This window comes from Nycticebus coucang, chromosome 5, assembly GCF_027406575.1.
Source record: "Nycticebus coucang isolate mNycCou1 chromosome 5, mNycCou1.pri, whole genome shotgun sequence".
Lineage (NCBI taxonomy): Eukaryota > Metazoa > Chordata > Mammalia > Primates > Lorisidae > Nycticebus > Nycticebus coucang.
Genome location: NC_069784.1, coordinates 2,619,961 through 2,642,215, shown reverse-complemented (window position 1 = coordinate 2,642,215; position 22,255 = coordinate 2,619,961). Strand labels below are relative to the sequence as shown.

Here is a 22,255-nt window from a genome sequence, read left to right as displayed (position 1 = left end):
TTGGGTGTTAGAAGTGGGGGTGCCAGATGTACCAGGGGTCTGGCCTGGCAGCTCCCTGAGCTGGGTCACAGCAGTAGGTGGAGGTCTGTGCAGGGCACAAGAATGACCAGAGCTTAGTCTGTGGGAGGTGGGCGGGTCACAGCCAGCTAGAGGTGACCAGGAGTCAGAGCAGGCAGGGCCTTGCCTGGAGATCACCCTTGACCCTCAGACCTGGGCAGGGGAGGTGAGCAGAGGAGGAGAAAAGGAAGTCCCAGGAGCAGTCAGAGGAGCTGCTGCACTCCAGGCACACGTGGGCGGCGAGCTGTTGTACATGACAGTAAGTGGTCTGTACAACGTGGGCTAGGGGGTGAGGCAGCCAAAAAGGAGTGGGTGACAGCACCTGCCCTGTGTACAGCCTCAAACGAGAAGGGAGCCCCTGGCAGAGCAATGGCCGCCCGTCCTGCTGGACGGGTGTCCTTCCCTGATGAGGACAGAATCCGCCCACATCAGGTAGGGCAAAGCTGGAAGCGGCTCCCATCTCCCTATGCTCTTTACTCTAGTAATGACCGTTACTCATTACTGACCAAATACTTTGCCAGGTGCTAGAGACACAGAACAGTGAAAAGAAAAGCGTGAAAGCAGAAACAGCTCTGAGTGACCATGGCACTTTACGAGCTCAGGTGAAGTGTGTGCCGCCGGGGGCTACCCCGGCTCTTTTCTGGCTGCCTACACAGCGCTCCTCGCTTCCTGGTGTAGACAATTCACTAACCCAGTGCAACACATGTTCTGGATCGTCTGTGCTCTGAGCATGAGACTCAGTACACATTGAGCGTTCCTTATGCAAAATGTGTAGGACCAGAAGTGTCCCAGCTTTCAGATTTTGGAATATTTGCACTATATACTTAAGCATCCCAAATACCAAAATCTTTTGAGCATCATGTCCGTGCCCCCAGAATTTCAGCTACTGAAACACTTTAGATTTTCAGATGGAGGCGCTTAACTTATATTTTAGAAAAGGAGCTTTGGGCCAGGTACAGTGGCTTACACCTGTCATCCCAACACTTTAGGAGGCTGAGGCAAGAGGATTGCTTGAGGCTAGGAGTTCAAGACCAGCCTGGGCAATAGTGAACCCCCATCTCTACAGAGAATAATTAGCTGGGCATTGTGGTACATGCGTATAGTCCCAACTACTCAGGAGGCTGAGGCAGGAGGATCACTTGAGCTCTCGGGAGTTGGAGGCTGTAGTGAGTTGTGATGCCACTGGGTGACAGAACCTATTTAAAAAGAAAAATTCAGCATGTTTACTAAACAGCCACTGTTCTCAGCAGGTCCTGGTCCTAGGCATCCATCTCGCATTCGTGGAGTTGAACGTAGAAGGTCATGTAACAGACCATCTCAGTGCAAGGCACAAATGCAGCAGCCCCCTTGTTAGGAGGCAGGTGGGTGGGGGGTCCACAAACTCAGCCGGCAGCTGCTAGGGAAAGTTGCTGGAAGCTGTGACACAGGTCAGAGTCAAACTACCTTTGCCTGCTTTGGGATTCTCAAAAACACAGGCGTAAGTTGGCAATGTCTTACTGTGTCTGGCAGTGGATCCGCACTCAATATTTGCAGCTCAGATTAGTGGATGGATTAGCTGAGGAGAGTAGAGTGTTGCTAAGGAAGATCAGTGACTATTAGTCACATAAAGGTAAAGCACATTAAATCAAAACTGGAATAGCTAATTGTTTCCGACTTACGACTTACAGTCAATTGGAGCCAGATTTTAAAAAGAGGTGTTAACTTATGGCTGGGCCCAGCAAGAAAGTGCTGTGATCCATTAGTGATGCCTGCTGTGGGTGCAGGAGAGAAAAAGCCTGCAGGCCACATGTTGCCATCCTTAGTCAGAATAATAGTTCCACTAACTGGGATCTGGCTATATAAGACCTACTGACTTTCAGAGATGAAGTGGGCAGTCATACCTGAAAGTGTCTTTTGAACTCTTAAGTGTACTCAGAGCAGTCTTCAACACGGGCTGCTTCTGGCCAGCACCTGTCTTGTTGCTGGTTGGACCTGGAAGCAGAGAAGCATCTGAAACACTAAGGAAAGAGAAATACAGGGTAATCACCACCTCGATTCAATTAAATTTCTTCCAGTGGTAGGAGGTTAAAGGAATATACTGGATTTTCTATAAGAACTGGTCAAAGGGCTGCTAAGGAGAATATGTGGTTATGCAGAACATCTCATCAAAAGATGAGTCTATCAGGGATGGGCCGTCACATTTCTGTGAGGTGTGACAGGGCTGGGAAGGGACCACAGATGCTCGTGTCTTGGTAATAACTTGCTCACAGACAGTTGTGGAACAGATGGACTGACCCTTGTCATGCCTCACTGACGTTAACCTGATATCTTGATTGCGCAGCCTTAAACGTTGGTTTGCGTTAGAAAAGCAGCCGTGTGCTCTGGAGACGGAGAGGTCCATTTTATTTAGCGCATGTGTTCAACATGTTAGGACAGGTTTCTGTTTGCATGTTGTTGAGGCTTGACTAGAATATCTGCATGATAATCTTTTCTATCAGCCTTAGAGGTACGATGCATCTCATGGTGCTGGAAAGTGGTGTTCAGGATGCTACTGAACGGGGACAGGAAGCATGACACGGCTTTTCATGTTATCTAAGTGTCCAGTAAACTGTCGGGCGCAGTACAACAGTTGACATTTGTGTGCGTATGGGGTTAAGGTCACAAGCTCTCCTCCATTGGCAGCACTGTCAAACAGCTCCGTTACGTTTCATAACCTCAGTGCGTGAGTGTCTCACAGCTGTTGGGGTTGACGTCTGGCGGTGTCTTGCTGAGTGGTGGTGTTGCGTATCGTGATGAGAATGTCGAGCCTGAATTAGAATAGTGAACAAACATTTGTAAATTTCTTGTCACACTTAGCAGGAGTGAAGTGAAATCAGGGGCGTGTTACTCCAAGTTTATGGGGATGATGTCATGAAGAAAATGGCAGTGGGCGGCGCCTGTGGCTCAGTGAGTAGGGCGCCGGCCCCATATACCGAGGGTGGCGGGTTCAAACCCAGCCCCTGCCAAACTGCAACAAAAAATAGCCGGGCATTGTGGCGGGCGCCTGTAGTCCCAGCTGCTCGGGAGGCTGAGGCAAGAGAATCACATAAGCCCAAGAGTTAGAGGTTGCTGTGAGCTGTGTGACGCCATGGCACTCTACCCGAGGACTCTTGTTTCTACAAAAAAAAAAAAAAAAAATGGCAGTGAACAAATGGATTAAACCTTTTTTTGAAGGTAGAGAAAGTATCACTGGTAAAGAGAAGTCAGGGTGGCCAGAAGCAGGCAGAACTGTTTGAAAACATTGCAAAAATTTGTCAAATTGTGCATCAAAATCGTAGGCCGACTATGAGAAGCATAGCAGACCAAGTAGACATTGGTGGAGAAATAGGAAAAGCTCAACTGAAGATCCTGGCGTGGGGGAAAGTTGGGCTCTTGCATCCCAACAGTGCACCAGCTCACACGGCACTGAGAGGGAGTCTTTAGCCAGTAAACAACTATTTTGGAACACCCTCCCTACTCACCTGATCTGGACCACAGTGGCTTTTCTCTTTACCTGACAATGAAGGAAATGTTGAACACATTTTGATGACATTCAGTACATCAAGGGTAATACGGTTACAGCTTTGGCCATTCCAGAAAGATTTCCAAAGTTACTGTGAAGGGTGGACTGAGGGCTGGCATCAGCGCATAGCTTCCCAAGGGGAGCACCTCAACGACTGCCATTGTGATATTCAGCAGTAAAGGATGTAGCACTTCTAGGATGAGTTCGAGAATTCAGTTGACCTTGTACTTGTGGTTTTAAACCCAGCAATTCTGACTGGCTTAAAGGCCCTCCCTCTCCAGGATAGGAGACCGTGTTCCTCTGAAGCTGCCACTCAGAGAACTGGGCACAGGGACCCCAGATTATCCTCATTGATAGGCCAAGGCAACTGGAGGGGTATCCTCTGAGCCACTGAAAGCTGCTTCTAAGATGCAGTGTTGTTTCCAGAGATATTAAACATTCTATATTGCAGCAAGGAGGTTATCTCAGACTCTGCCTTACCATTGAACAATATTAGCTTTTACTTTTAAAGCTAATATTATTACCATTTTAATATTTTTCCTTTCATTTATTTTGGACTCACTTTGTCATCCTTAGGAGAGTGCCATGGTGTCATAGCTTTACAGTAACCTCAAACTCTTGGCCTCTCACCTCAGGCGCCCACCCCAATGCCCAGGCATTTTTAGAGACAGGATCTTGCTCTGGCTTCGGCTGGTCTTGAAACTGAGCTCAGACAGTCCACCTGCCTTGGCCTCCCAGAGTGCTAGGATTTACAGGTGTGAGCCTCTTCGCCTGGCCCCATTTTTCCTTTCTTAAAATAGGAATACATTTTTTGGCACCTTCTATGTACACACAGTATGTCCCAAAGGTCACCCATAAAGTTGCCATACATAAACAAAATGAGGAATTGTAGCTAAATGTACCTTCATTTACAAAATATTGATTATAAAATTTCATAAAATATTTATAAAATTTCTACATGTCAGCTGCATCTTTCTACACACACAAACTCTTCTCTCCCACGCATGGCTAATGTGTTCCGAGATGCCGCGTTATGCATCTTTCTTGTGTACGGAGACTTTGAACAGCCTGTAATTTTTACTGCAAATCTTTGTTAGATTTAGGTAGACTGGGAGTGAGTCTATATGAGGGTAAGTGCGTGTAGACGGTTGGGAAAGTCTGGAGTGGCCCAAACAACCGAGGTTGAAAACTGTTGGAAGAATATTATAAGAGAAAAATGTGTGCATATTTAGATAAGCAAAAATAATTCCTTACCTACTAACGTTATTGTCAAGTATCTAATATGTCAATTAGTACCGAATGCTGCATGTAATGTCATAAAATGATAAAAATACATCTAACGAGAGAGATCTATGCAAGTCAATGTCACTATAATTCAAAGAACAAACATTTATTCTGCGTGGGACTGGCAGTCTGAGGTGAAGGACGGAGCTGGTAAGAAGATAAGTAAACGTACATGAGATCATCTGAGGGGTGGGCGGGCCTGGGGACCGAAGCCCCAGTTACAACACCTTTTTCTATGGGAAAATACCCTCCAAGAATCTCTTTGAAACCAGCTTTCGAACCCCTGCTGATTTATAAGTTGGGGGCTAATGATATAAAGCAATCACCTACTGATCTGAGAAATTCTCAGCGGTACTCTGTCATCAAGCGTTTATTGGGTGACTGCTGGGCAGATTACACCCATGATAAGCATGGCAGGATGCAACAAAGGAAAGGAGCCTCTGCCTCCCAGAAGCAGGTACCTAGTTGGAGAGAGAAGTCCTGCCTAGGAGGCAGCCGCAGCTGGAAACCTTTCACAGTGCCCTGCCAAGCCGACGCTGGGGGCGGGGCGGGGGCAGGTGTGGTTACAGGGAGAACGTGGTTATTTGCAGCCCCAGAGGCACACTGCAGACTCCCCTCCTCCTCCCTGCAGAGCCTGGCTGATGGTGCACGCAGTGGGTGTCCTATGATCCCAGTGTGCCCAGCAATTCCTGACTACAAATGGCATGTGTCGTTACCTTATTAGGAAAGGTTTGGGCATTTTTCTTTTTTGTTTTCCAAGGAAGATAAGCTGTTGGCAGGCTGGGCAGCGTGGGTACCTCCCATGCCCAGAGTTCCAGCTCCAAAGCACGCCCTGATGAATCAGAACCCTTCTGAGTGCACTGAAGTTTTGCAGCCTGACATGGTGTTTCTGTGACAGGTCGTAACCAGCGACTCCAGACCAGACAGAGTCCTTGCCTTGTTTGAGAGCCAGAGCTATTGCTTTCCATTTCTCTAAAGCCTTGAGGTCTCCAAAAGGGAGAAGGGAAAGGGGCAGGCAGGCAGCCGAGTTCCAGTTTGGGGCCTGTGCGCCCCCTGGGGAATGCTGACAGCCTGTGGAGGGCATGTGGCTGGGGATGCCCGGGCGGCCGGCAGGCCAGTCTACTGGTCTGTCCTGAGTGGAGGCTCCTAAAATAAGCCTTTCTCTGCTGCAGGCTGCCTCTGAGAAGGGCTTCCCAGGGCTGCCCACAGCAGATAATTGCATCAGGACTTCCTGCTGATAGATACCTTACTACTGTTTAGCTTGTAGAAGCACTGAGTCCTCTTTTCCAGGAGTGCAGTGGAGAAAAGGTATGACATTCCTAGCGGAAGGATTCATATGATAATAATAGTAAATAGCAAACATTTATTGAGTGCTTCCCAGCTTCCAGCCCTGGAGCCAGTATGTGCTTTGTTTCATTTAAGTCCCTTATAACCCTGGAAGGGGTTTTACATCATTAAAAGCTTCTAATAATTTTATCCTGAAATGATTTTATCCTAACTTAAAGTTAGATTTTGCAGATGAGAATACTGAAGTTTAGGGGAGGTTAAGTAACTATCCATAGCCTCCCCACCAGTGAAAAGACAGAAAACAGCCCGGATCCACCTCCCTCCAGCCTTCATTAGCAAGACTATTCTCAGACACCTCTGCAGTAGTTACAGACCTGACCTCACTTTGCTCTCCCTGTTACTCAAGAGGGCGTGGAGGGGTTTTGGCTTTTCTTTTCCTTCCCTCAGAGGAGTGGGAAGAGGGAGAAACCTTGGAAAATAAGTCAGAGACAAATTTATTTTGAGAAAGGAGGGTTTATGAGGGAAATAGAGGATTAGCCAGCAGAGAGGGGAGGCTGCTCTGGACTTCACATGTGTTATGGAGGAATGCGTGGAAATGGGTGGGAGAAACCAAGTAACCAGGACAGGGCGGATCAAACAGAAGGCGGCTTGATGGCCAGCAGGGGAAGGGCAGGCCTGCCTGCAGAGGCTGGTTAATGATCAGCTCTGCAGACATCTCAGATCTTGTGTGCTCTCAGCGGTATGCAGAGCTCCTTTATTTGGGGGAGAGTCTGCCTTTCCAAAAACAAAGCCATGACATGTAATTCTGAGTTTCTGGGATGAAATCACCACTGGAAAAACAAGAATGGCAGTTCATGTTAATGACTCCAGGAACTCTCCCAGGGTACACATAAAATAGTTGCCGTCCCAGGGCAGACGCTGCCGTCGCCACTCCACCCTCTTCTTGTCCCCTTTCCCCAGCCCTGAGTTCTGCTTCCTGTGTCCTCCCGTCCTCCCTGCTGCCTCTGGAAGATCCCATGCTCCTTTTGTTTCTCTGGGGAAAAATGAACATAGGAGGTTGTTGCAAAGCAAGCCCCATCTTCCCAGTAGCCTTGGTGTGGTTGCTGGGCTCTGTTATATATGATTGATATATCTGATTGGTCTCTGATTGGAGACTGCCTGCCACCTCTGCCTCTGGAAAGCCAGATACTTCTTTATTGATCTCTAACCAAACTCTTAAATGCCTAGGATTTCCACTCTTCAAAAGAAACATTTTACAAGCAGAAGACTCCTTTGAAAAGTCAATTGTACTGGACTTTGCAGCTTCTCTCCTTCCTCCCTCCACCCCCAGACAAAAAGAAGGTTCGTTATCACTGCCTTCTCTCCGTTCTCTCCCTTCCACCTGCTCCCCACACAGACTCTTTCTGATATAGCAAGCTCTGTAATTACTTGTCTTTTGCAGATTAAAATAAGGAAACATTTCAGCCTCTCTGTGGGATCCCCTCTGCCCCACCACCCTTCTTGCACCAGCAGCCTCAAGCCCCTCCGTCTCTGCCTTGGCACCGGGAGCCGACATTGTTTGCATAGTGAACATTCCTTGACAGTTGAAATATCCAGTTTAACCTTCAGAGCAGGCCATCAGTTTGTGGGTGTTTGTTCCGGGGAGAGGGGGAGAGATGGTGACTTTCATGGTCCACACATGATGCTACCCACCCACAACATGTCTAAATCTGATCTAATTATAGGTTATCTGAAAATTGAGCAAAAGCTCACAGGTCAAACCAAACATTAAAGAAACTTCTTTTTGTCCAGAAGCAGACAGCATTAATGCTTCTGATAATCCCACCTACCCACCCAACTCCTTTTAAGAGTAGCCCCATTTCATGTGAAATGTATCTTCCCTTTGCTGGAAATATGCTCTGGTTATGATTAGTGCCTAATGACGGGGGACTTTAAAACTCTTATTCCAAAGACACAGAATTGGGTCACCCAACACTCAAAAGTTATGCTTTTAAAGCTGCCCGTTAGGAACTACTTATAGTTTTGTGTGCTTGAAGGTTTGATCCAGAAATGGCATCAGGAAAGATTGGAGTAATTAAGTTGAAACTCACTGGTTTTTCTTCCATTTATTTGGAGTAAGTAATTTTTTTTTTTTTTTTTTTTTCTTAAATGTGTGTGTGTTTTGGGAATGTCAAGTCACCTTTTGTTTTCAAATTGGAAGTCAGGTCTTTTGCGTCTGTTACTTATATTGGGTTTCAAGCATACATTGTTGTACATAATTTAAAAATCAAAACACCAACTGGTAGATTCAAGCGAACCCTTCTATTTTTAGAAAGTAATTTTTAAAGGGCAGCTTTTATTTTAGACAATATGGACAGTCAGTAATGGGGGCGGCTTCTGGCCGCATCCCCTGCCCCAGGAGCTGGTGTGGCCACCTCCCTGGGCTGCCTTCCCTGGCTCAGCCACTTCTGAGCCTCCAGAATTGGTTCCTGGGAAGAAGGGATGTTGCAGGCTTAGCTTGGTTTTGGGTTTGCTTTTTTCTTAAGTTATTTTTCTAACTTTCCTTTTAGTTCTGGTGAATTTAAGTGCTCATTGAGCTTGGGGTGAAAGTGGAGACTTTTTTTAATTAAGAATGAAGAAGCAAAGTGTCCTCATGTGTTCTTACAGGAATCAACGTAATTATGCTTTTGTCAGCAGGTAGTTTATAGGGGAGTCAATTAAAAAAAGGAGAAGGCTCTGGCCTTTAATTATCCCAGTTGGTATCAGCTTTAGAAAGTCTGGGTGCCTGCTGAGTATGTTAATTTGACCACTTTATAGTATCTTAACTCTGCTGTTCCCCCACCCCAGCCAACTCCCCAAAGAGAAGGAGTTAGAGGGGTCAGGGGACGCAGGGAGGGCTTGGTCCCTCCACAGCTTTGCTTCTGTATCCTAGTCCTGTGGGGTTTTGTTAAAAATGTTTAGTTCAGTTTGTTTGCTCCCTATGTAACTTCACAGTGATTTAATCGTTGACTCATGTGTTCATACTTTCCACAAACTCGGTCAGTAAATGTTAAATGCTGACTCTGCCAGCTGCAGGAACAGAGGCAGATACCCTTGCTTTCAGGGACCTTAGATTCTAAGGGGAGGGAGAGACAAGTAATAAACGGTTTCTTCAGGCCGTAGTAGATGGTGGGAGTCATTTCCACAAATATTTATAAGTGTCCACCTGTTCCCGGCAGCAGGAGGTGCTCTTGGGGAGCCTGTTTACCCAGGCGCTCATGTTTGCTCTATTTGCCCCCAACCCTGTAAAATAGGAGCACAGATATCTTTTTCTTCATTTTAGAGGAAAAAAATTGAGACTCAAAGGAATGAAGCTGTTTATATCCTATATGGGAGAGCAGGCCCCAGGGGATTTGGACTCCGGTTTCTGGGTGCTCTGCTGCTGGGCCACACTGGGGCAGGAAAGGAGGCCCTGGGGCTGAAATGCTTTCTCCAAGCCCCAGGGCTGATTCATGTCGGACCTGGGACTAAAGCCTGGAGCTCTTTTCCAAATGTGTCCTTCAGTTCAACAACTCAGGTAGAAAACAGCTCCGTGTCTGGTGGACATAAGTGCTCACAGAGAGGGAAATTTTTATTTCACACACTTAGGTAAACATCCGCTGTGTTTCAGGCACTGTTCCAAAGTCTGCAGATGACACTGCCTTCATTACTCAGCACAACCCACGGGGTGGGTACAGTTCCGCTCACCTTACCTTACAGCAGGTGGCACAGAGTGACTTGCCCTCAAACAGCACGTGGGCGGAAGAGCTGGTCGCACCAAGTCTGTGAACTTAGCTGCTACTCTAGGCCATGGTTCTAAGTAGGACCCAAGCTTCTAAGATGTGGAGCGACAAAGGTGTAGACTCAAATTCTGGGCCTGCCCCTGCTGGGTATGTGATCTGGTGCAGGTGACTTGTCACCCTTCCCACCCACGATGCAGACCCAGGGCACACTCCAAGGGGCTGGCGTGAGAGGAATGAGGGAGCAGCTACTCAGCCTGTCACAGAAACACCCGCATCCTCTTAGCAGCTGCCGGATGAGTGGCGGTCATACAGTCGTGACTCTGGACGTGGCCCTTGCTGTCCACTTCTATAGAGCCAGACTGAGATTTGTGGGCCCTCGTGTTCCTTGTCACAAACATTCTCTATGTCTTTGAAAATCTGTTACTGAGAGACATGCCGTGAGCACACGTGGGGCACGGCAGAGAAGAAACCGGGGGAGTTCCAGCCCAGGCTCCGGGCGGCACTCAGCGCTCCTTGGCCCAAGGACCCTGCTATTGAACATGGAGCCACCTTGCTGGGAAGGCAGTGGAGGGACCAGCATCTCAGGAGTAAAATATGGAGTCCGTTCACCTGGGATCATATGCCAGCTCTGACTGGCTCTCTTAGTTTCTCCTGACAGGGGTAGGGAGGTTAGCAGTCACTCCCAGGGCTGGGGTGACGACCGCATGAGGGGGTCGGGAAGCACTCAGCAAATACTGTCCTGGTCACCACTGGTGGTGTCGTTACTGTTGTCATTCAGCAGTGCCCTTTGGGGTCTCTTCCCCCCCCCCCCCCCCACAAACACACCCAGAGTGGCTTGCGTTATTTCCACTGACCGTTTTTAGTACTTCACTGATGGATGTAAATGCCATCTTATCTATTATGATGTCAGTATTTCCAGAAAAGTATCTGACATACAACTAATGTTCCCACGTCTTAGAAGCCAGTGTCTCTGTGAAAGCTGCGTGACTGTTCTTCCTCAGAACTCGCCTATTTCCAACACAGTTCTGTTTGTGTATCTATTTAGAGACAGAGTCTCACTGTCACCCTTAGAGTGCTGTGGTGTCACAGCTCACAGCAACTTCTAACTCCTGGGCTCACACAATCTTCTTGCCTCAGCTTCCCAAGCAGCTGGGACTATAGGCACCTTCCACAACACCTGGCTAATTTTTCTATTTTAGCAGAGAGGGGGTCTCGCTCTTGCTCAGGCTGGTCTCGAACTCCTGAGCTCAAGCAGTCCACCTGACTCAGTATCCCAGAGTGCTGGGATCACAGGCCTGAGCCACCACACCCAACCAAATTCTATGTTTTAATTAATAGAAATACAGAAATATTTTAAGTATTAAAATAGCCTATATTAATTGCTTCTCAAATTTTGTGAAGTTTTGAGATTTTTATACCATGAATTTTGATAGGATGTTTTCAGGGGTGGCGTGGGGTGGGCGGGAAGCAGATTCAGAGACAGATGTCTTCCCTGGGACTCTCCTTGCAAAATCCTGCCTACAGCGCCTGCGGCCAGACCCTGCCCTTATCTAACCCAGCCTTATCTAGGTTTCACTCTTTTCCTTCTGTTGCCTTTGGCTGTGTCTGCAGCGCATAAAAACTTTCATTTGCTGTATGGAAGCATCTGTTCCATGGAATTGGGTGCAGTTTTTATTATTCACGTTTTGCCTATGCAGCTAACGTTGGCAACGAGGACCTCTTTGCTCCTTCAGGTCCTAAGTTCAGCGCATGCTCACCCCTGGTGCTGAGAATTCTGGGTTCAGATTCCTGACACGCTACACGGCATTTCAGCCTCACCCACCTGCCCCATCCCTTCCCTCCTAGGCTGCAGGTCCCAGGAGATGGCTTCAGTGAAAATGCTGTACCCGGAGATGGGGCTGTCAGTGAGTCCAGTGTTACCCTGGATTTTGTATGGAGCAGTCAGAGAACCCTGGTTCTTCCTGAGTGATAAGTAGACAGCTTGTACCTCCTAATACAGTAACACATTCTAGACACCAGTATTTTGCACGCCACCATCAGAGTATTTATCACACCTGCATACTGCCTAATATCAGATATTTACTGTTTTTCTTTATTTTAAATTAAGTCACTTTTAAATTTAATCCTGTCTCAAACAATCCATATAACTGCTGGTTGATGTGTAATCTTTAAGTAAATATGAGCTGTTCCCATTAAAAAAAATCTGTCTATATACCACCAAAAATGATGTTCCCAAAAGTGGAAAGCCGTATTCTTTAATGTACAGAATAAGCATATGGTATAATTTGCCAGTGACCTTTCTCTGAAATTTAGCGACTTCACTTATAACCGAGATCCCTTTCTTCTCAGGAGTATGTCCCCTGTTCTGCACACGGTTCTGTGCTGTTTTTCTTCCAGATTTATCCCTCTTAGTATCTTATCTTTTGGTCTGAGTGGGAGTTTTCTTCCCAGCTGAATTTCCAAAGCCTTGAGTTAGATAATTCTGGAACTTTGAGTATATGGTGTAGCGACTGGCCTCTAGAAAATGCTGGGACATGTTTACCAGATCATTAAAGGTCAGGTCAGTTTAGAGTACATCAGGGGGAGAAGCACAACTGGGGTCATGAGAATAAAACATTTCTCAGTATTGATGCACATTGGGCTAGATGAATCTTTTGTGAATTTCGTGAACCTTTAAGTCCTTTTTGGAGAGATGTTCACGTTTGGGCCACCTCCAAGTGGAAAAGCAGAAGGGACTGACATGCAGTCTCAGTACTTTGAAGGTTTGGGTTCCTAGACTTGACCTTGACCCCACTGCCTGCTTGAAACATAAGAACAACTTTCCAAAAGCTGGCTCACCCCATGGTTACACCCTCATCCACCTGGGGTGCCCAGGCAAGCACCATGGTGCCGGAGGTGAGGTTGGGCCCGGCCTTGCGTGCACCTGCACTCAGCCGTAGTCAAGCATCCACGTGGGAATGTGTTCTCGTAGAAAAGCCAGAAATGGGCTCGGCGCCCATAGCTCAGTGGTTAGGGTGCCGGCCACGTACACGGGGCCAGGCCTGCTAAACAACAACGACAACTAACAAAAAAAATAGCCAGGTGTTGTGGTGGGTGCCTGTAGTCCCAGCTACTTGGGAGGTTGAGGCAAGAGAATTGCTTACACTTGATAGTTTGAGGTTGCTGTGAGCTGTGACGGGACAGCACTCTATGGAGGACAACGTAATGAGAGACTGTCTCAAAAAAAAAAACACCAGAAAGAGATTTTTTTTAATGTGAAAACTCCCAATTTTTAAATGTTGGCTGCACTTTTTTGAATAATTTTCAGTGGGCCAAATGAAACAGATCTGCAAGCCAACTTCATCCAACCGCCAGTTTGGGACTTTATGACTTAGGCTTCACTTTCTTGATCCAATTTTAGAGTTTTTCCTAAGTTATATAATGTTTTAAGTTAATTGGTTCTAATATCAAACATCTAGTTTAATTGTTACAGATTGCAAAATGCTGGAATCAAAGAGCAATTTGTGGCTTTGGTGTTGGTTTTCTATTTGGGACAATGCCTGTTCCTCTAAAACCTGAGAATAAGCCTTTGACCCTAAGCTAGGGTTACAGTTCTTCCCTGCTTGGCAAACAAAGAAAACAGTTGCCAGGCAATTAATGGCACAGGTAACTTGTTAGGGACTTTGGACAGAATATGGTGAACTTTCTTCAAAGGTGAAGGCCTTTTTTTAGTGCAATGGGGAATAGCTTGGGAGAAAAATCTGTTGTAGTCTCTGCGTGTTAATGGCCTTAGGCAAGAGGGCAGAGGCCCTACTGTGCAGGTGCACCCTTGCGCTGGCCAGGAATCTAACTCCTTTAAAAACAAAACACCCTTAAATTGTGGGAAGTACTTTTTAGTTGCTGGAAAGAACCTTTAAATTCAGCAGTATTTGTCTCCTTCCCTCAGTCCATATTTTGTAAAAGTGAACAGAGGTTTAAATGAGGTAATAAGCTATCTGTTTACTGCATGACCTTTGTATTCGTGCTGAAATAGAAACTAACAGTGGGGAAGTGTATTTGGGGGAGTAGTTTTATTGTCTGGGTTTTCTTTTTCCTTAAAAAACTAGTGGATGGAAATATAAAGCATAGAAGATTGCTTGTTCATTCAGCCGTATGCGTGTTGGTTACAATAGAAACACCATAAATTGGATGGCTCGTGACAAACACCTGTTGCTCACCGTTCTGGGGCCCGGGAAGTCCAGGATCAAGGCTCTGGCAGGCTTAGTGTCTGAGGTCCTGCTTCCCACAGGGGGCACCTTCTCCCTGCTTACTCACCAGGCAGAGCCAATGAGCTCCCATCAGCGTCTTTAATAAGGGCATTAATCCGATTGTGAAGGTCCTACCCTCGCTGTCTGATCACCATCACCTTGGGGCTTAGGACTTCTCCATACGGATTCTGGAGAGACACTGACATTTAAACATAGCAATTGTGTATGTGGTGGACTTCTAGACTGAAACAGAATTTTTCCTGACTCTAGAGCGATAGAGGGCAAACTTGTTTTATAAAGGACCAAATAAATATGTTAGGCTTTGTGGGATATGCAGTCTCTATCCTAACCACTCAACTTTTGCAAGGCAGAGGCAGCCATGGATTATATGTAAATAAGTAGGCATGCCTGTGTTCTAATAAAACTTTATTTACAAAAATCAGTCCCACAGGCTTTAATTTGCAGACCTCTGCTCCAGGTGAGTGAAGAAGTAAAAGACTTGCTGTTTCTAATTGTTCTTGTTTAAATAAGAGTAAGATTATTCATAGACCTATCTAGCAAATTAACTTCATTTTTGTATGTTCTGCTCTTTAGCCATCTGATGCATAATTTTTAAATACCTTGTGTGAAACACAGATGAAATTATATAATTTTTTCTCAGGGTAATATCCTAAACATTTCATACGGCAACACAATTTTCAAACATATCCTCAGTGGTAGAGCGTTCCATGCAGTTGGCATGCCATGAGTTATTTATTTGTGTTTTCTGTATTTTCCTTCTTTTTTAATTTTTCAGTAAATAACACTGTAGTAAATATCTCAGGACATGTACTTTGCCTGATTTCCTTAAGATAAATTCCCTGGGCTCAGAGTATTGGGACAGAGGGCATGAACATGTTGATGCTTTCTGAAGAGGGAAATCGCTTAGGACAAAGTTAGGCTTCAATTAAGCAGGTCACTGATTTGGTCTGAGCTCCCTGTTTCTGGGGTGTGGCCAGCTCTGATTTGCTTTGTCCTACAGGAGTATAGAAACATACTTTGCCCTTGAAGTTCATCTGTCAGATATTTTGAGCAGTGGCAATGTTAGTAGGAGTAAATTTCTAACCTTCCAAGTAGACTGCTTTGAAACAGGCTCTTCTTTGAGAGTGTAGGTCCTGAGCACCCCTCTGAGAGGCTGCTCCCATCCCCTACTAGAGCCCCTTGGTGCTCCAGTTTCCCAACACTGAGGACATCTCCATCAAACACTCAGCTTCACATCACCTATGTGGTGTCGGCCTGCCTCGCCTGTGTCCCTGGGGGCCCTGGCACCCAGGAGGCTCTCAGTGAACTTACACGGGATTAAGGTCACACTGGTCCCCATGATCAACTCTCTGTAGACCTGACCCCTGGGCCTAAGCACTTAGTGAATGCTGTTGCCATTTCAGAGATGGGAGTGGGCAGGAGGAAGGGTTGGGCAAGCGTGGGAGGGAGTCTAGAAGTCTGCTCTACATGAGTTAAGGCTGAGCTGCATTTTAGAAATCCAGGTGGTGTGGGGCAGGCAGGGGGAGACAGGAGACCATAGCTCTGGGGTAGGTTGAGGCTAACGAACAGAGGGGGTCTTGAGGTCAAGGAACAGACCTTCTGAGGAGAGCGACTATATATCTGGCATGGGCATTCAGTATATATCTGATGAATAAATTAACCCATGGCTATCGTGCAGTGAGTCTTTAATGCAAAACAAAATCACTAACTAAAAATGTTTTATTATCCAAAACAAAAAAATGGAAGCCTGGTATGTAGCTTCTTATAAATAATTGGCTTATCATAAAATAGGATAAAGCTTGCCACTGTAAAGGAAACGTGAGACCATTTAATACAAAGGTTCAAAATTCACAGCGAAGAACGGCAAGGGGAATAAATAGTTGATTGGGAAGGGTAAGCAAATGTTTATAGGGGCCACCTACGGACAAAAACTGAGTAATGATGTTTCAAACCTGAGAGTGCTATTCTGATATCCTTGCAGTTAATAAAACAAAGAGCTATTCTGTTAACTTCTTAGTAAATTTTTTCATAACCAATAGGCTTCAAAACACCTGCGTTTGAGGGAGGAGAATCTCCTAAGTGTGTGTACACGGAAAGGAGTCTTTATATTAAGGCGGTAGGAAACACTGATCTAATGTAAGCCTTTGCTTTACTGATGCTGAAGGGGGTTAAGTGACTTGTGTGGTTTACACAGTTGCCCAACAGTAGTTACCAACAAGGGCCAGATACACTCCAGGTCTCTGACCCTGGGCGCAGGGCTCCCTCCCTGTCCAAGTGCCTGGTCTGTCTTTTAATTTCAGCTTGCTCCAGACCAATGAACAAGATACTGTCACAGAACAGAAATCATTTGTATGTGCCCGCAGAACTGTTAGTGGTTTGTCTTGCTGATGATTTAATCTGAAGATTATAGTTAGACTTTGCTCCAGCTGATTGCACATTTCATTTACAATTCCCAAAGCACATCCCATTTGGCAATGCAAGAGAATCAGTAGCCCGAGAAGGGCTGATGAACGATTTTTAATTTGCATTGGATAATTTATCAAGTGAATAATGCTTGTGTCGAAAAATTAAGACTTGATTTTAGTTGCAGCCCTCATTGTAAGGAAGCTTAGCAGCCTGTGTAGAATTTCAGGAGGCGATATGTCTGAATATGCACAATTCTGAGTTCCTAATGTTGTGTAGCCAGGATTTAATGTACCTGTACAGTGCTGGCCACACTGACTCCTTCAAACCTCCGTTGACACATCTGCAAAATGGGGTGTGAGATGCTTCCTTTCCAGTGTTGCGAATGTTAGAGTACTTAAGTTTGGTGCCTGCGCAGGTGATGCCCAGAGAGAAAGATGAGCCTGTCTCATCTCATGAGGAAACTGAGGCTGATGAGAAGGGACCCAAGGGAACCATCCTGAGTCAGCCTGGTCTAATCTCCCAGGTTTTAGCTCAGCCGTTTTCCACCATTCCCTGCAGTTCGCGGTTCCTGCCTTTCTCAGGCTATGCTTGCCAGGGAATTGGCTTCCCTGACACAGGCAGCATCTCCTGTGGGGGTCACTGCTCCTGGGCCCGGCCTAACCTGCAGCCTGCTCTAGAGAGCTCCACCGAGGCTGTGCTGGTGGCTCTGTTCCCCGGTCAGCCCTGCCAGCAGGCCCTGGCCCAGCACAAGACACACTTACACAGCTGCACAGCAGGAAGCGGGCCCAGTGGCCAGAACTGCCCGGCCCACTGCCAGCCAGTCACTCCAGTGCCCTGGCCCTGCTCTGCAGCCTTGTCCCTGCGGGCCACTGGGTGGGCCTTGGGGCTTCTGTTTCTTGGGGGTGCTCTTGTGTCTGGTGGGTGCAGCTGGAAGAAGGTGGGGAGAAGGCATCAGGGAGTGACAGGGTGTCCAGTGTAGCTGAGCCCCTGATGAACCCCTTGCCCTGTTCCCAGTGGTGCACATGAAATGAGGCTAGAGACACTTCCTCAGTGGGGGCGGGAAGATGTCCTGTGCGTAGCAAGAGATTTTCAGCCCAGTGGTGAGAATTTACCCCCGAAAATGCCCGCAACTTCCTTCTGTCACCACACAGCGGTGCTGGCACCTGGCCCTTTCTCTGTGACAGGCTACTCAGCCAGGTCGACACTCAGGCAGAGGCCCATGTCGTTGGTCTGCAGCTATCGGCTATCAGAGGGCCCTCTTTGCCCAAGAAACTTTAAGTCTGAGCTATTTTAAAAAATACTTTCCCATGTTTCCCCTTTCCTTGGGGTGCTATTGCATTCTGTGGTGTCTTAGGGTATTTTCACGAGAGACTTTCTCTCGGATTTCTGACGGGCTGTTAGTGAAGGTCACTCAGGTTGTATCTGCTGTGATTCTCTGCTCCTTTTCACTGAATTCTCGTAGTTCCTTTGTTAAATTATTTAGTGTTCTGTATGATCCTGAGGGCTCCCATTACTGAATGCTGAGAGGAGGGCTGTCCTGTGCACGTCATCCTCACGTAGTCCAAGTGGCACGGGGACTGTGCCCGTCTTTTGCAGATGAGACAGGCTCTGGTTAAGCAGGACTTCGAGTCACACAGCTGCAGGGCAGGCAGCGCTGCCCCCTGCTCCTAGGAGCAGCCTTTGCCAGCACGTAGTCTGGGCAGCAGAACACTGAGCTCGGGAGACGCTCCTAGGAAGCATCTCTGCTCTCATAAGTGGGAGGAGGTGCTGCAGACCATGTGCCTCTTAATACAGGGAAGCCCTGGTGAAGGAAGGCTGCCTATCTGTGTGTGAATGAGGGCTTCCCAAAGCACAGTGGAGCCCGCATCCATCCCTGTACACTATTACATTGTAATGTACTTTGAGAAACACACGTCTGAGGAGGCGGGGGGCTGTGATGGTCGGGTGCTTCGGCTTTGGGGCCAGACCTCATGTCTCTGTCCCCAGGTCAGTTATCTCTTCCCTGTCTGTCATGGGGATGTTGTGGCCCTCTCTGGGAAGGCACTTGTGAGGACTAAAGTATTCACCACATCTAAGGCCTCAGACGCCACTGCACAGAGAGAAGTGCTCAATGTTCTGAATGGAGCAGGAGGAATCAAAAGATTTGTTCCCTTCTAGAGCCTAAAAAGGCCAAAAAAATTAAAAAAAAAAAAAAATGTTCAAAGTTGCTCTCTACGGGGCCTGGCCACAGCCAAAATGCTACTTCCTTCAGAAGCCCTATCACAGAAGCAGTGAGTCCCACCCACGTCCTCCAGCTCTGGCTGCCCCTCCCCATCTGCTGGTTCAGATAGCAGCTTGGCTTGGACCTGGGCTCCAGTCTCTGCCCCAGGGAGGGCATTACACACACTCCGACACCACTATCAGGTCAGCCGTATACTGTGGGTGTCCCCTGCAGAGTCTTCAATGAGAAATTCTTTTAAGTTCCCTGTGCTTGAGCCAGGCTGCTGCTGCAGACCACTGACCCCTGGGTTGCCTAAAGGGGAAGCATCGCAAAGCTTTGCACCATCACTGAATTTGCCACTGCCTCCTGGTACCTGTGACTGTTTTCCAGTGGGAATGAGCTCTGGAGGAGGGGACCCTATGATTCTGCAGGCTCAGCTTCTGGTCTGTTCTCCCAGCAGCAGCCTGCCAGGCGCTTGGACGGTCCTGCGATAGGTGGACAGCGTCTGATCAGGTTTTGCTCTTCCCCTTCTCAATGTGTTCTGAGCTGGTCCTTGCAGGGACTTCCAGGACGGCTTGGGGGAGGTCCATTAGGAAGGCGCAATCGCAGGAATTCACTAATTTGTAGAATTGACCCTAAATCCTTTTATGTCATCCTTTCTGGTTTTTCTGTAAATTTTATAAGCGTTTCAAAATAAATTAAAGCGAGAAAAATACACCAACCTTCTATATAGCCAAATCTGGTTGTTCCTGAAGTTTATAGTCGAGTGAAAAACGCAGTTTGCAGAACTATTACATGTAAATGTGATCTTACTGGTTTAAAAATCATACACGTGTGTGGTGCTTATGTTTGCAAAGGCCAGAAAAAGGTGAGGAAGGAGGAAAAGGGCTGTATTGACAGTAATTATCCTTTTTGAGTGAAATGAGATGGAAAGTTTTAACTTATTTTATTCATATACGTAAAGTTTGATTTTTTTTTTTTTTTTTTTTTTTTTTTAAGAAAAGTTAAGGTCTAGCCCTAGTGTAGGGCTACACTAAATAGTGGTGGCCTGCACTGCATTGCTGCCTGGCAGGCTGGAAGGCTTTGCAGTGAGAAGGCAGGAAACTCCTACCTTCTGGGCAGCTGCGGTCACCCTAGCCCTGCACACTGGGCGGCCACTGTCACTCAGACTCTGCACACGGCATACAGGGCCAGCTGCGGTCACCCTAGCCCTGCACACTGGGCGGCCACTGTCACTCAGACTCTGCACACGGCATACAGGGCCAGCTGCGGTCACCTTAGCCCTGCACACTGGGCGGCCACTGTCACTCAGACTCTGCACACGGCATACAGGGCCAGCTGCGGTCACCTAGCTCTGTACACTGCACTCTTCACACGGGGCCAGCTGCTGTCACCCTAGCCCTGCACACTGGGCGGCCACTGTCACTCAGACTCTGCACACGGCATACAGGGCCAGCTGCGGTCACCTAGCTCTGTACACTGCACTCTTCACACGGGGCCAGCTGCGGTCACCCCGGCCCTGTACACTGCACTCTTCACACGGGGCCAGCTGCGGTCACCCCGGCCCTGTACACTGCACTCTTCACACGGGGCCAGCTGCGGTCACCCCGGCCCTGTACACTGCACTCTTCACACGGGGCCAGCTGCGGTCACCCCGGCCCTGTACACTGCACTCTTCACACGGGGCCAGCTGCGGTCACCCCGGCCCTGTACACTGCACTCTTCACACGGGGCCAGCTGCAGTCACTCCGGCCCTGCATACTGTGTACCTGATGTGGGGCCAGCAGCAGTCATTCCGTCCCTGCAGATTGCACCCCTCATGCCAGGCCAGCTGTAATCACCCCAGCTCTGCATACTGCACACCCCATGTGGGGCCAGCCTCAATCGCCCCGGCCCCTGCACACCACACACCCCGTGCGGTGCCAGCTGCAGTTGCCCCAGCCCCTGAACACTGACCAGGGCAGGAACCAGGCGGGAGCTTGTAGAGTTGCAAATGGTGCTGAGCTTTGCTTTTCCTTTCCCACGCCCTCGGGTAGGCCATGCCAGCTGCTCAGATCCTGCAAGGCTCAGCTTCCCAAGTATTGCTCTTGGCCGTGATAAAACACTTAATCACCCAGGCCGGGCCAAATGGAGCCCCCCTTAAGCATGCACAAGTGGGCACACTGGCGGGAGGGCAGCAGCTGTCTTGGGGTCCCCCCTGCAGAGGTATCTCCGTGAAAGGTACCCTTCCAGAGAGGCCTTGAGACAGACAGAGGGAACCTCATCTGAGAGTCAGACATCCAGATTCTTGGCCCAGTTCTGAGGGAACTTTCATGTGGCAGCCAGACCTTACAGGGTGATTGTGAGGTGTGTAACAAGATGAAAGAGCTTCAGAAGTAAGTGGAGACATACAAAGAAAAAGCACAATGAACGTGGTTATTGGCTGAGGTGAGCTGTGGGACCCACCTCTCGGTACCTCGTTGGTTTCTTTCCCAGTAGCGGTTCATTCCTCCGCCATGCCGGGTCCCTTCCTTCACAGCGTTCAAAGTCCTTAGTCTCCTTGCTGGGCTAACCTCTCAGGCCCTTCCATTTCTTACCTATTTCTTCTCCCCACCTGCCAGATGCCACTGGAAGTCCAGGAACAGGGTAAGGCTGGACTTTCAGATTCCAAGTTCCAGGAAGTTCAATATAATGTTCCCTTTATTCTAAGGACTCCCCCCTCCCCCAACTAATAGCAGTTCATTCGAGGTTACAAGGCAGGTGGCACTTCTCACGCGGGCTCCAGGTAGAGTCCTTAAGTAACTTTGAACGTTCTTCACAACTGCAAGTTTTTCCTTTAGATGTCACTCAGAATAGTGACCGTTTAGGCACAGACTGTTTAGGGTCTGAGGGGTGAACCAGGCACCTGGACTTGTCCAGCTCATTTATATTAGTCCCTGTATGTTTTCCCTTTGAACCCTCCTTTCTCATTCATTCAAAACCATTGTAAATGGGTGTCGCACGTTCATTAAAGTTTGTTTTGTATTTTGTAATTTTAGATGAGGTATCATTCTGTTGCCCAGGCTGAAGTACAGTGACACAATCACAGCTCACAGCAGCCTCAAACTCCTGGGCTCAGGATCCTCCTGCCTCAGCCTCCTCAGTGGCTGAGACTACAGGCACACACACACCACGGCACCCAGCTAATTTTTCAGAATTTTTCTTGAGATGGGGTCTCACTGAATTGCCCAGGCTGGTCTCAAACTCCTGGCTGCAAGTGATCCTCTGCCTCTGCCTCCCCAAATACCTAGGATTACAGGCGCAGGTCACTGCACATAGCATACACGTTCACGGAGTGCCATGGTACGTAGGATGGTGTGCTAGTGCTAAAACCATCTGTTTTCTCCTTTAGGTTGGTTGAGTCAAGTCAAGGAAGAGAGTACAAAAAGCATACAGATAGCCACATTATAAAGGAAAAGCTGAAAGTTCCAGAGAGGCAAGGCCATGAGTGCCCCCTGTCCCCCCCCCCAGGAGGAAGCAATCCCCCTAATCTATC

General features: G+C 47.8%; 1 protein-coding gene across 20 annotated transcripts in view; it reads left to right on the top strand.

Annotated features, from left to right (window-relative positions):
* Positions 1-22,255, top strand: part of GNG12 (G protein subunit gamma 12) — a 122,817-nt gene that overhangs the window by 76,126 nt on the left and 24,436 nt on the right. The window lies entirely within an intron of this gene.